Below are 11,762 nucleotides of genomic sequence, written 5' to 3'. Positions count from 1 at the left end.
CATGAGCTCTCTCAGGATATGCAGAAAGATTTGTGCGCACAGTTAATGGGTCAAGGTGCTGGGTCAGGATTACATGTGGTGTCTCCGTCCATGTTTCGGATGATCAGCACCCCCAGGTTGGCTTTGCCGTAATCATTAGTTATTGGTCCCAGCAGAGCCACAATTGAGGTGCAGTGATTTCTTCCACCTCAGAACCGAATATAGATAACGCCTAGGCACAACTGGCGGGTACCGTCATGTGTGCTTTTTAATTAAACAATTGATTTTATTTTCATGCAAATTGAGCTGTGTTATTTGGGCTCTTAAATTGCGTGGTTAATGCTGCAGACTCCTCTGTTGGTGGAAGCAACGTGTTAAGTTTGGTCTTACGGCAGCAAGGCATTTCCAAGAGCTTCCTCGCAGCAGAGCTCAGCAATTCCCACCGATTCAGTAATTCATGTGCAAGGTACTCTCACACCTCCTCTTCATTTCATTCTCAGTATTCCGCAGAGCAACCTTATCTCCACCTATCAATTATTGTGGTATTAATTTATATCACTCTGTATATCTCTCTTACTTACTTTAAAATATGTCAACGTCCCTGAGTCGGTTTCTGTAAAATGAGGCCAGAACTGAACACTGCAGGGTTATTTATGTGCTAACGCCACAGCAGAGGGTTGGTTTTTTTTTTTTGAGAGAGGGCTTAAATAATGAACAAAAATAAGATTTAACAAAGTTGTCAGAAGAGTACCCAGAGATACTGTGCAAACAGGAAGCGTTTTGATTATGTTCGCTGGTGCAAAATTAGTAAAGAGTTTGAAATCGTCTTGTGCTTACAGATTCCATTGTTTTCAAAGAATAATTCCATCTATTTTAACATTTTCAAGTATAATTCCATTGGTAATAGCTCTTCCTTTGATTGTGAGCTACGCTAATTGAAAGGTGTGGTGCAGTGTCTGTTTTGGCAGTTATGCTTATATCTTTTGTTTAAAAACTCAAAAGTGTTGGCTTTCCTGTCCAGCCTTCCTTAGTATTTTCTGTTTTGGTGATGTGATGACAGACTTACAGTGTGTTTCCTTGTGTGTATGGTAACAGATGTTTATGTGAATAACAGACTTTTTTATGAAGGCACACACTTTATAGCCAAATACTAATTAAAAATAATTGCATGTAAGCATTTTTGTTTATTCCCTGTTGTGCATCTTTAATCATTTGAAATCACCTGCAGTTGAAAACTGAGGCAAAGATTTGATACTGCAATTATGAGAGGCCATCTGACTCTATATTAGAAAGGAACAGCAACATATTTGAAGAGGAAATTATTACAAAAAGTATGTGAATGCCTGCCCTCTCTGAATTTGCTTTTATACAGGATGAAAATACCAATGCGTTATTTTGTTAAACTAATAGGAGTTTAAGGTGTCTTATCTACCGAAACAATCGGTTCTTGACTGACATCCTGTTCAGGACATATTCTGTGCACTAATAAGCTCATTACAAATATATTTTAATTAGACGTGTAACAGATGGTTCAGAGTAAATACGGGCAGTAGTACTTTTTAAAGAATAGAAAAAACACAGGTTCTTTTTAAGGACTCAGCGTCTCAGTTTGGATTCTGTCATTAGCTGATTGAGTTAAGCAAAGTGAAAATTACCGTCAAAGGCACTTGAAATCATGAAAGAAGCAAAAACTAAACAAAACACACACACACCCCCCCCCGCCAAAGCCAGAGTGAGCAGAACTGTGTATGCTCAGTAAAGACTAATCAATACTGAAACGAAAGGGACACTTTCTCATGGTTCGACAGGACTTTAATCTTTACGCATAAGCAAGGTAGGGTTTTATTTTAGACCCTGCCTGTCGCTGACTTGCAGCGCCCGGGCGAACGGCCACAAGAGTTGAGCGCGCTCCCGGTAGGTTTGGATCAGATCCATAGGAGAAAGAATAAACAGGAGCTTGTTTTGCTCAGTCGTCAGAGCAGAGCGCAACACCTGGGCGGACCCCGAAGGGTCCCCCTTCCCGGAGGAGGGAGCGTGCCCCCGCGCAGGCTGAAGCGGCTGCGGACGCTGGCGGCTCCGTCCGTCGTCTTTCACGATGCGTTTCCCTGGCTCGGGTGGAGGCAGGAATCGCTGCCCAACCTGCTGCAAGCCTTAGCTTTCCTGTGAGTGACATACGATGTTCACAAATAATACAGCAGGTCCTGTTAATGACATATCCATCCATAGGTGAAGTCAAGGAGGTGTATCGGCAGGACGTTCAGGTGATGGTTCTGGTTCAGCATGTTTTATTTATTGTTTTCACAGTGGGGCGAGTGGGAAGGGTTAATCGAGCCCATCGTCTGAAGGTTCCCAGTGAAAGGAATTACTCTGCACCTCTGTTCTCATGGGGAGAGCAGGTTGGTGAGAGGGGGAAATGGAGTAATTTAGATAAGGTTCTTTGTCATCCCTTCTTGACTTTGGCTTTTACTTGGAGAAGACCTCAGTGAAACAGGGGGTTTGGGTTTGGGGTTTTGTTTTGGTTTGGTGTTTTTTTTTTTTCCTTTTTTTTAACAGGAAAGAAATGCAGGCATTATGCAGCCCGGTGTTTTAGTTTTAACTATTGAATTAAAGATGAGAATCAGAGTGTGACATCTCTTAAGCATATTTTCCTCCTCTGGTACTCCAATGCTGAGCCTCTACTTGGAAATGCAGATCCCAGACCAAAATGAGGGTGAGGCTCAGGACTGCCGAGACACAAGGATCAGAAAAAAAGAGATGAGCAAAATGTACAGTGACACTGTCCCACCCTTGGGGCTCGATCTGCTGGGAAGCAGCTCTCAGATATCTATACACCATAATAGAGGCACAAGATTATTGTCTCCATAACGTGCAGATGTTAGGGTTTAGCATGTACGTTTAGAGCCCCCTCTGAGGAAGGCCGCGTGGCTGGTAGAGGAGCCGTATCTCCGAATGGACGCGAAGCTCCTGGAAAGGCAGAGGTGTTAGCAGAGAGGCTGGCTTTGGTGGGAAGGTGGGCATTTGGGCTCAAGCGGCGGGGTGTCCGGCTGACGCGGGCGCCTCGGCTGCAGGAACACACGCGGCCGTGCCGTGGCTCCGCGCTACCTCCTGCGAAACCTGCGGCTGCAGCTGCGCGGCAGGTGCGTGCCTGTCATTTAATCAACCTGTATTCAGTGGACTATCAAATGCTATTGTTCCGTTTACCTTCTGGAACCTAATATCTTAGGGTAAACACGGCTCGAAGGAGGATCCAGCAGAAAAATTATATGATATTTGACCTTTTTGTAACATAACATTTCTGGAAAATATTATCACACATGAGATTTCACGTAGCAATATTGGGATTAATTATGTGATAGATGTAGCACAAAGTAAGCATTTTTTGCATTCCACTAGTAGAGGTAGAATAAAGTTGTCTGTAATTCAGGCTGCAGAATAACTATGATCCTCTTTTGGCTTTGGAGAAAGCTTTCAGTTTCAGAGGAGCACTAGCAGGTGAGTCAGCACACACTTAGCTAATAGGGTGCTGTCGTAATCGAGCTCTTTTCTGGGTCGGCGACTGCAGCGCTATATAGATCATGTGTTAAAAACGCTAACGGTATATAACTAACTGGTTCTGCCTCTAACCTTAATTATTAGCTCTTCTGCAGTGCTACCATGTCCACTTCCACAACCTATTCCCTGCTTTCAGCACTTTAAGTAAGAGCACATCAAGCTCAGTGCAAGAGGCATTATGGATGTCACTTAAGGTAAATGAGCAACTGTAAATTAAAGTCAACAGAGTAAGGCTATTTTTTTTTTACCACTTGAACAGCTACTGAAAAATAAAGCTACTAGGAGAGGTGGTTATATCTGGTGACCAACAATTTGTATCAGAATCCTATGAAAACTCTAATTTATATGGACATAAATGATGAGATCTGTTTTTAGAATGAAAATAGGTCTCATCACGTCGTCAAAGTTTTGGTGTTATTTTTAATTAAAATAGATCTCATCACATTACCAAAAATAGGTTTATCAGCAAAATATATAATTAGGGGACTGTTTGGATGAGCTGCCCCTGCCAGAGGCAGGTCTGTGTAGTTTAGGACCGGGCGACAGCTTTCGCTGACATCAGTGGAGCTGAGTGCCGGATTCTGCCCTATGGGACAAGTTCGGGGTAGGCGTTGTTATCCCGAACGCTTCGAGTGCCAGCTTTGGCTTTGTGCCGGGTCTGCCCTTGGGACACCTTTCTGAGGCAGCATCAAGGCTGGGCCCTTGGGAACATCACACAGGAGGCGGTTTGGGGAGCAGAGGGGGGGTGCAGCAGCCATCCCAGTGCCACGCGTTGGCTGCTGGGAGGCAGCTGCCGGGTGGGGGATGCTGTCCCAGCTCAGGCGCCCGAGTCTGTCCCACCTTCCTTTCCCCACCCCGTGCTGGGACGGAGCCACCCCTGTGTCCGCAGGTCGCCCAAGGCTCAGCGGAGGGCAGAGGTGGCTTGTGGCAGCACCGGGGTGGGTGGGGGGATGCAGGGCAAAGACAGAGTTTCAGATAAAAAAGGTACATGGAAATGATTTTGCAGAAGTAGTTTTGGTGAGATTTGGGAATTAGATGGAAGTTTTGGTATAGTTGGTGTATTTTTGTAATTAGCAGGAGCTGAAGAGTGTAACTCTTAGCAAAACCCAGTACAGCTGGCATCCTTCATAAAAGAAGATTTGACTTTACAGTAATTAAAATCCTGAGGACTTGACTGCATCCCCGTAAAGACTAATTGCAAGCAAAGTCTATGTTTTTAATGGTTGCAATTTACACCTTCCTCCTTTTTGAAAACCAGCAAGTGTTTTTCCCAGCTAGGCTGGGGCTTACAGGCTTCACCACACCATGAACAAAACTTGGCTGCCTTTTCTGGACTGCAAGGATTTCAGGTGTGTAGCTGAAACTGGAAGAAGTATTCACCCAGGCTCTGGGAGCTGACTCAAGGTTTGCATCGTGCGTTTAATGCTTTCTTAGAATCACAGGATCATTAAGGTTGGAAAAGACCTCTAGGATCATCAAGTCCAACCGCCAACCCAACACCCCCAGGCCTCCTAAACCATGCCCTGAAGTGACACGTCTGCATGTTTTTTGAACCCCCCCCAGGGACGGTGACTCCCCCACCTCTCTGGGCAGCCTGTGCCAGGGCCTGACCGCTCCGGCAGGGAAGACATTGTTCCTAATATCTGATCTAAACCTGCCCTGACGCAGCTTGAGGCCGTTCCCTCTCATCCTGTCACTGGTGACTTGGGAGCAGAGACCGACCCCCCCCCTCACCCCAGCCCCTCTCAAGCAGTTACCTTTAGTGCTGCACACCTGGATATTAGTAAAGCAGGTACGACCTCCTTCCCCTCCGAGTGACAAATGCACATGAACAGATCCTAGAGAAAATTCAAGTGTACTTTTTTTCACCGTTTGTTGCAGTTTCAGAAAGAACAGAATACTCTGAAATTAAAAGATGGCCTCAGAAGGGAGCAAAATTACAATAATAGGTGCCAGGAATGTGCCTTCAGTCCCATGAAAGAACGCTGTATCATAATTATTTCACATCTGTTTTATATTCTGTTTGAAAACACGGGTGCTCGACCCCGGTGAAAATGATAAATAAAAATTCAGTATTAAATCTGAAAGGTGGTAGAATACATGGGGGAGAAGGAAAAGGAATCAGAGCCCAGGGAGGGGCTGTGCTCAGGAAAGGATTAGGAGGTGCCGATCCTTTCGCAAAGGCGATGCTCGCTACTGGGGAGGGAAAGCTGCGGGGTGACTGTCCTGCACCGCCCTGGGCACCAGCTGGAGGTGCTGTAGGTGCCTGAATGCAGCCGGTGGTTTCTTCCAAGAGCTCTCCATCCAAGGCTAGGCAACGACAATTCGCTCTCTATCACAGCGTAAGGTGTGCGGGTGGGAGGTGCGACATAAATTATTACTCAGATTTTACCTGCATTTTAACGGTAAAGGTGGCGAAGGTACAATCTGAAGGCAGATGTACTTTGTAGCACTTACATCTCTCAAGAAGACAGTATTGACAACATTTTAAAAGACCTTTGGAAAAAAATGTTGAAACTATGTGGTCTAATATCTGTTCCTTGCCTAGATCACATCTTATAAATTCTGCATCTTTCTACAGTTACATCACATATCGCATTATTTATTTTGCAATGCAGCAAATATGGTCATGGATAAATGCTTGAAAAATTTCTTTTTGTGAGTATCCACAGGAAAAAAAAGACTTATTTAAGTGCTTCAAGAGTAATATAATGAAAATGTCCGATACAGAAATATTCAAAAGATTTTCAATTTTATTTAACTGTGTTTGAACAGGCCTTTGAACTTTTTAACCATCCAGAATGTGTTTTTCTGCTTTATTTTTGTATCTTGAGGGAATAGATGCCCTTTGAAGAAAAGCTGAACTCTTCTTCGGTTAAGCACTCGGATTGGTCGCAGGTTGTGAAAAGTTCACTTCATATAATATTTTAAGTGAAGTAGTTGTTGACGCCAGAAGTGCAGGAGTGGCACCAGGTATTGTTAACTCATTTCTATAGCAAGAATTTTCAATGACTTTTATCTTAGGAAGAAAAACATTACAATGGTGTAAAACATTGCATAAATCAGAACGGAATATTTTTTTTAATCCCAATTTTGGCTTCCTTTTCTGCTTTGAATTTTGCAGACCCCTCCACATTGCATTATAATTTAAGCGTATTTCAGTTTCAATTGTAGTGACGTGGTTTTTTTGCAACATTTTGAATGAGATTATGACAGCTTTGCACATATTGCCGCTTTTGTCTTTTGCTCATTGTTACTTGACACATTAGTTATTTTCAGAACGTAATAAAATCTGCTGTAGGTGCGAATTGTTTCTTGCAATGTTAAGACTTTTTTTTTTTGTTACGAAGCAGAATTTCATAGATTTCATTCATATTTAAATTTTCAGTCTTTCAGAGGGGACCTGGCTTGTTTTACATACCATGTGGTTCTCAGCTGACAACCCCTATTTCACATTTATTCCTGTTTTTGCATGCGGTTAAATAGCTGTTCCGGCTGCGCAGGACATCGCACGCTCCTTTTATTTTCTTACATCACCTGCTTCAGACCAGGTTTGGCGCAATCACAGTCATTTAATGCCCTTTGATCTCCATCACGCACCTGATGATAGTAACAAAGCTGGTGCTCGCAGTGTGATCGCCGCAGGAATTACGGCGTGGTAGTGCCCTGGGAGGCCCTGGTCATCCCACCGCTCCCCCCGACCCCGTCCCCGCTTCGGTATTCAAAGACCATTTGCTGCTCTCTGTGCTGAGAATCATCTCTTTTTGCATCAACTTTGAACTCAAGTGCCAAAATTTATTGAAGAGTTTCTGATTGCCAAGAAATCTGTGGAGAAATGTGGTGCTGTGGAATGCGTTTTTATTCTAATAGAAATAAAATTTTAAATAGAATTGCATTTCTGGTGAATAACTGTTGGAGGCAAGATTGATGATTAAATCATTTGCTTTTACTGTCTTACATTAAAAAGTACTAGAAACAAATTTAATTGTTTTTACAGTAAACATTTAATCTTTATTCGTGAAGCAATTATTTATATTTGACGGGTGAACAGTAGTGCTCTAAAGCATGGCATGCGGATCTGTTTGGCAGTCACAGAAGGAAAAGCCATTTCACGTCATCCATCCGATAGCTCTGCCGGGGCTGGCTGGAGGGGCGCTTCCACTCTTTCCACTGGGAGGCTGATGCTCAGCGCTATGTTTTATTTCTACTTTATTTTTTGCAGTTATAATTTCATTAAACTGATGTCAGGAAATAACTGCAGCTTTAATTATTTGCTTCTTTTGATTAACTATCTTAAAATAAACATTATGCTACTCTTTCCATTCCTTCCCTTTTTTTCATTACTTATCCAACTTGGGCTGTTCATTAATCTTGGGTTTTTTCCATGACACCCTAATGGCTCCTACTGCCCAGCAATCATTATCTCAGTGCCACTTGTCACCGGCTTTTCTATCCATCAGCCCCACTCATCTGTCAGGGCTGGGGGTCCGCGACGGCACCATCCGGGGAGCGCCGGGGCCCCCCTTCGCCTGCCCCTGGCCAGCTGCAGGAAAAATCCCCCCAAATCCTCAATTTTTCATCCCTGGGAGCTAACCTGCTGTTTGTCCTCCTCTTCCCTTACGTTGTTACCTCGCGCCCTGCCGCGGGATACCAACAGCGGGGATCAGGCCGGTTCCATGAAATTCAGGTTTGAGAGGGCAGCGATGGAGGTCGCAGCCCGGCGGGGCCAGGCGACGCGCAGCTACGGAGCCGGCTTTGCTGGTGGTGGTTCGCTTCTGCCTCCTGATCTGGGTAAGGCTTGCCAGGGTTTGCTGTAAGCTTACAGTTCTCGTGCACCTCAGATACGCAGAAAAATGGAAAGCTGGGCACTGAATTCCACGAGACCGGCATAAACGTATTTTAGTATATATGAACACAGTGATTTTTTTCTGATTCCTTCAGACGCTGCCAGCTCCTGTTTCCGAAGCGGTCTCCTAACCCACAAAGGCCAGAAGCTTTTTCTGAAAGTGAAAGCTGAAACCCTGAATTAACACCATTCCCAAAAACTCCGAATACAAATATCAAATATCGTGAAAGCTGGTTCTAAACCCACGAGCAGCCCCGGGAAGAAAGACAAGGCTGTGCTTCAGTCTGCAAGATCTCCTCGTGCGGCCTTTGCCTTCTGCCCTCTCCAGAGCCGCCAAGATGCGAGACGCCGGTGTTTCTTCTGCCTGTAGGCCTCACTACGAGCAACACGGTTTATTCAGGAAATCTCACAGCTTTACAATGAAGAAACCTCGTTGCCTTGCAGAGGCCTTTTAGTCAGCCTAAAGGCAAACTTCATTCTCACACCCGGAGAAAGCATCAGCAAAGCGTGCGGGTACTTTGGATGGAGGACGCCAAGGGAAATTCATCCCGCTCCTTGGCCACCCGTTCATTCCACCAGGAAACTTGTTTTCCTCCCGTCTCATGCTTCCTCACACTCCCGTTGAACGCCCTATTAACAATTTGTGTAAGTCTTTTGCCCGGAATATTACTGCTCCACCAGACTGTTGACTCCAATTTCATAAATGTGTAAGAAGTGAGCAAATTAAGTAGTATGAACTATGACAGTCCTCTGACACTGACAGTGTAGTGTACTGGCCCACACATGCTGTACAGCATAATGATTACATTACAATCTTGTGATATTATTCAAAATGACTTCAGATAAATGAATGATAAACTAGGGGTTATGCTTCCTTTATTACAGGGCTGATAAAGTAGCTAATCAGTGTCCAAGTATATGTCATTACATAAATTATGAACCAGGGTTTGATGTGTATTCCCAAAGAGCCGGAGCCCGAGTGTCATCTGGTATAAGTCTGCAGCCTGAAAAATGAATTCTGAAAACAACAGTCGTTTTTGTTCTAACTGTATTAATAAATTACTAATAAATAACCTTAAAAGATTGGGAGTCTTTTAATCTATTAGCAGAATTTCTTACTAACTAATCCTGCATTTTCTTTCATATTGAAGATTAACTTCCCGTGCAAGGATTTGAACCCTCACGCCCCTTCTAAAGGAATGATCTTTTGACAGCTCTGAAAAGAATAAATAAAGCATGCAGATTGCTCTTCTCCTGCCCAGAATAAACTCATTGCCATTTGGAAAGCCTAATGGCAGGACTGCAGCTGCTGCCAAGCCTCTCAGCAAACCACCGGCTGCGTTTGGCAGCCAGCGCATGCGGGTGCTGCCCAGCGCTGGCGTCTCCTCACGGCGGCTGGACGGCCACAGAAAGGAGAATCCAGCGGTAACCTTCTCCCGCAAACTGGAGCACCCTGTTGTTTACACCTAAATATCAGTTAGGTCAAATGACCCAGCAGGAACGTTGCTGACTGCACCATTTTACCCAAGCCGACATGATATTTTTCAGCAAAGAGCAAATGAGCTGCCTCTCTAGTGCTCCACGTGTTAGTTATGTGGAGTGAGAGGCCTTAAGCTGGTCTGCTCTCTAGGTAGTCGAACAAAGGATTAAAAATCAGATATTATTCTTAAACTAATAATATATGCTTGTTTCAGAGGTTTTGATTATATACTTTTCTGAAAAAAACCCAAAATCCTATGAATTAAGAACAGTTTAAGCTTTTCCAAGAAATTCTAAAATACGAAAAGGCCTTTTTATTCCCACAGCGAAAACTATTTAGGCAAGGGGAGAAAATTTCTCTTTTATAGGACCACAACTGTCTGTCAAATGCGCCTTCTGAAGGCCTTTGACCGTCTCTGTTGGTGACTGTACGCCCGTACACTTCAGAAATGCTGAGAGATGGGGGACCAACATTAGGCTTCGGCTACACGTGTGCAAATCCAGTACACGCAGAACACAGAATACACACAGAGTCGTAGAGGTTGGAAAAGACCTTTAAGAACATCAAGCCCAACCATAAACCTAACACTGCCAGTTCACCACTAAACCATGTCCCTCAGCACCGCATCTACACAGCTTTTAAATACCTCCAGGGGTGGTGACTCAACCGCTGCCCTCAGCAGCCTGTGCCAATGTTTGGCAACCCTTTGAGTGAAGTAATATTTCCCAATCTCCAGCCTAAACCCTCCCCTGATGCAGCTTGAGGCCGTTCCCTCTCGCCCTGTCACTGGTGACTTGGGAGCAGAGACCAGCCCCCCCCTCACTCCAGCCCCTCTCAGGCAGCTGCAGAGAGCGAGAAGGGCTCCCCTCAGCCCCCTCTTCTCCAGGCTAAACCCCCCCAGCTCCCCCAGCCGCCCCCCAGCACACTTGTGCTCCAGACCCTGCCCCAGCCCCGCTGCCCTTCTCTGGACACGCTCCAGCCCCTCAAGGCCCTTCTTGTCCCGAGGGGCCAGCTTCCTCCGTGCCCTCAGGTGGATCCCATCCAGCTCCATCGTTGTGTGTGTCCAGGTGCTGTAGCAGGTCACTAACCATTTCTCCTTGGATCATGGGGGGTCCTTTCTGCTCCCCATCCGTGTCTTCCAGCTCCGGGGGCTGGGTACGCTCAAGTCTATGTGTCTGACAAGACTGTGATGTTGAGTTCGTCTTAACTGCAACTAAACTGAGCACATCTGAGCGAAGATTGACTTATAGAGCACTCGGATTTACAGATACTACCAGTAATGTTTACATAGTTCTCTCAGTGTTTCAACTGTAATCCTATTGCTATCAGAAATCAGTTTAAACCTTATTTTTCATTTAGTTGCTGAAATATAGTTGGAGAGTCACTTGTGACTTGTATAAGCATAAAAGAAAGAAATGGGGCTTTTCCTTTTATTGTTGCCAAGGTGTAGGCTCTATGTAAATGATAGCTACTCCTGTAGTGGCTGCAGGGTTGGGTGAGATGGATGATGAAGATGTGGGAATAACCTAATTCCATCATTTGCTTTAACATTTGCCTGTCCAGTACGCCTGGACTGTGACAGCAGTGGGGAGGTTGATCGTGGCCACCTTGCTTTTGGAGGCCAGCCCCAGTGACTGCTGCAGCAGCTGGAATTAGGACTCACAACCATACTTTTGCTTCATTATGCTCCAACTGCCACCATCTCTGAAGTTTCCCGGCATGCCTGTGGCCCACCTCTCTTGGGGAAGGACCTGCAGAAGCAGCCCTATCTCTGCCTCTGCCCACTTTCTGTTGTCAGGGGGTTCTGGCACACCAGAGGAGATGCCACTGACACTCTGTGCCTCCTCCCAGGCCAATAGGTGGCAATTACGAGCATCAAATTGCCTTAGCGGGTCGGAGAAGCTG

At 45.1% G+C, this 11,762-nt stretch overlaps 1 long non-coding RNA gene across 1 annotated transcript; it reads left to right on the top strand.

Annotated features, from left to right (window-relative positions):
* Nucleotides 1-1,954: 1,954 nt before the first annotated feature.
* On the top strand, nucleotides 1,955-9,627 carry LOC142063570 (uncharacterized). Its single transcript, XR_012662810.1, has 4 exons — nucleotides 1,955-2,240; nucleotides 6,373-6,504; nucleotides 8,189-8,322; nucleotides 8,473-9,627. It is a non-coding gene; the product is annotated as an uncharacterized LOC142063570 (long non-coding RNA).
* Nucleotides 9,628-11,762: the final 2,135 nt, after the last annotated feature.

The sequence above is a fragment of the Phalacrocorax aristotelis genome, chromosome 12 (genome assembly GCF_949628215.1).
Source record: "Phalacrocorax aristotelis chromosome 12, bGulAri2.1, whole genome shotgun sequence".
NCBI lineage: Eukaryota > Metazoa > Chordata > Aves > Suliformes > Phalacrocoracidae > Phalacrocorax > Phalacrocorax aristotelis.
This window is presented reverse-complemented; position numbering and strand designations above follow the sequence as displayed.